Source organism: Orcinus orca, chromosome 17 (genome assembly GCF_937001465.1).
Source record: "Orcinus orca chromosome 17, mOrcOrc1.1, whole genome shotgun sequence".
Classification (NCBI taxonomy): Eukaryota; Metazoa; Chordata; class Mammalia; order Artiodactyla; family Delphinidae; genus Orcinus; species Orcinus orca.
Genome location: NC_064575.1, coordinates 16,414,345 through 16,417,438, shown reverse-complemented (window position 1 = coordinate 16,417,438; position 3,094 = coordinate 16,414,345). Strand labels below are relative to the sequence as shown.

Genomic DNA, 3,094 nt, shown 5'->3' with positions numbered 1-3,094 from the left:
AGACCACTTTGTGACCCTGCTCAATTCTTTTAACCCTTTCTTCTCTCCAAGGTGTCCCTTCGCTAGAGCACCAGCCACTATTAAAACATGATCATAAATCATGGTTATTTGTCCACTAACCCTTCTTACGATACCAAAGGAAAAAAAAAAAGAAAAGAAAAGAAAAAAAAGAAGCTCAGGCTCACTTAGACAGCGTCTCTGCTCTTGATGAATCTTTATGGAACCTTATCTTATATTTTTAACAGCAAAGCTCGGGCTCTGTTTTACTGAAGCTGTTTATATATCTAATCAGAGTGGATCAGGAAATGTGGTTGACAGCACAGGGCTGCCTGAGAAACCTACTTGCTGGCCAGCATTAAGGCCACTTTTCAGCTTGAAGGCGTGATCAATGGAGTGTGTCTGAGGCTCTGTTTAGATTAAGGGAAATAACGCACTGGTGGCCACATTCATCCCAAGCAAATCATTTTCCCTCACGCGGGCTGCAGTGAAAAGCTTTCCAATAAAGCGCTGGCAGGATTAAACACAACCAGCACCTCACGCGCCCCTCCTGTGGTGGTTGGCTGCAGGCTGGGAGGAGCCCGGGCTCTAGCCTGACTGGGAGGATGGCGTTGCAAGAGAGAGCAGATCGCACTCTGCCCTACCGCTACCTAGCTGGGTGTCTGTCCTACGGCCAAAGATTGGATCTGTCTGAGGCTTTGTTTCATCACCTGCGAAATGGAGATGTATGAGTCAGGGTTCTCCAGACAACTCTCTCGCTCTATCTAGATCTACAAATATATCATATACATATATATGTATATACATACATACATACATGTATATATACCCCTGACTGGGGCGAGGGAGGAGGTACAGACTAGCTGAGGCACAGAACGACACCTCATCTTCAGCCTTCCTTCGCCTAGAGTCCTGGGTCAAGGTAAAACTGGAAGAGAGCAGTTCTCCAGAGGCTTGCCCACTGGCTCCAGCGGGAAACTGAGTCGGGGGCAAAAGCTTCTGACCCTGGGGCTACAGATGAGCAATGGAACTGAAGAAGAGGGGGAAAAAAACTACAATCCCCAAAAGACCATAAAGCGTCCACCTTACGCATGCGTAGACCCCGCCCCAATTCGGCGGTTGCCCGGCAGCTCTTTTCGCGCATGCGCTCTCCGACCAGTCTGCTTCCAACCCCTTGTGTTCCCCAGCCGGGGTTGGTACCCGGACCTCCTGTGACCTTCATCTCGGGTTGCGACGTTGCCCTTCTCTTTGCTCTGGGCGACTTGGCCTCAGCAGAGATGTGGTCACCTGGTCAGGATGGCCATAAGGTGCCAGCACAGCGAGGCGGCCCAGACCCAGACTGGAGAAGCAACCTAGGGCTGGTCAGGCCGGGAGAGTCTATCAGACAGTGACCCTGAGATATGGGAGCTGCTACGGAGAGAGAAGGACAGGCAGTGTCACGGCCTGGAAGCTCACTGCTCCAGAGAACTTCTGCAGCCGAGCTGCGCCGGAGGCCCTGGGGTCCTGTCTGAACAGCAGGTACTCGGAGGGTTATCCTGGCAAGAGGTACTATGGAGGAGCAGAGGCAGTGGATGAAATCGAGCTGCTGTGTCAGCGCCGGGCCTTGGAGGCCTTTGACCTGGATCCTGCTCAGTGGGGAGTCAATGTCCAGCCCTACTCGGGGTCCCCAGCCAACCTGGCTGCCTACACAGCCCTTCTGCAGCCTCATGACCAAATCATGGGGGGACCCCGTGCCCGATGGGGGCCATCTCACCCATGGCTACATGTCTGATGTCAAGCGGATCTCAGCTACATCCATCTTCTTCAAGTCTATGTCCTATAAGCTGCATCCCAAAACCAGCCTCACTGACTATGACCAGCCGGCACTCACTGCTCAGCTCTTCCGACCTTGACTCATCAGAGCTGGTACCAGTGCCTATGCCCGCCTCATCGACTACGCCCGCATGAGAGAGGTGTGTGACGAGGTCAAGGCGCACCTGCTGGCGGACGTGGCCCACATCAGTGGCCTGGTGGCTGCCAAGGTGATCCCCTCACCTTTCAAGCATGTGGATGTTGTCACCACTACCACTCACAAGACCCTTCGAGGGGCCAGGTCAGGACTCCTCTTCTGCCGGAAGGGGGTGCGGGCTGTGGACCCCAAGACTGGCCAGGATATCCTTCCACGTTTGAGGACCGAATCAAGTTTGCTGTGTTCCCATCCCTGCAGGGGGGCCCCCAGAACCGTGCCATTGCGGCAGTGTCTGTGACCCTAAAGCAGGCCTGCAGCCGTTCCGGGAGTACTCCCTGCAGGTTCTGAAGAACGCTTGGGCCATGGCTGATGCCCTGCTAGAGCGAGCTACTCGCCGGGGTCTGGTGGCACTGACAACCACCTAGTGCTGGGAGCCCTGCGGCCCAAGGGCCTGGATGGAGCTCGAGCTGAACGCGTGTTGGAACTCGTATCCATCACAGCCAGCAAGAACACCTGTCCTGGAGATCGAAGTGCCTGGGGGCCTGCGGCGGGTGCCCCAGCCTTGACTTCTCGATAGTTCCGTGAAGAGGACTTCCGGAAAGTTGTGGGCTTTACAGATGAAGGCATCAAATCGGCTTGGAGGTAAAGAGCAAGACCACCAAACTCCAGGATTTCAAATCCTTCCCGCTCAAAGGCCCAGAAACAAGTCACTGGCTGGCTGGCCTCAGGCAATGGGTGGAGCAGTTTGCCAGGGCCTTCCCCATGCCTGTGCACTGAAGGCACCTAAGAAATGAAGCCCACAGACTGACGTTTATTCCTCTTCCCCCTGCCTGGACAAGTTGGGTGTTGGGGGTAACTGCCTATCTTCCAATTTTTTGCTGGGGGAGGGGAAGGCCGCCCGCTTAGGGGCAAAGGCAGGTGTAGTTCCCCTTCCCAGAATTTGTAGCTGAGAAAGTTGCTTCTTGTCACAAGACTTAGAAGGAAGAGGCTTGGGGCTTTCTGCCCTAATCTCTCTCATTGTCTCAGTGTTACAGACTCCCTGCCCTCTCTTGGGGAGGGGGGAGTTCCCCTTGTGAGCCAGAGGAAGGAGTGGGTAGGCACCCTTCTTTCATTTTTATCTAATAAAATGCTAACCTGCAAAAAAACCCT

General features: G+C 54.2%; 1 pseudogene; it reads left to right on the top strand.

The window, feature by feature from the left end:
* Nucleotides 1-1,255: 1,255 nt before the first annotated feature.
* LOC101275714 (serine hydroxymethyltransferase, mitochondrial-like) lies at nt 1,256-2,748 on the top strand (annotated as a pseudogene).
* Nucleotides 2,749-3,094: the final 346 nt, after the last annotated feature.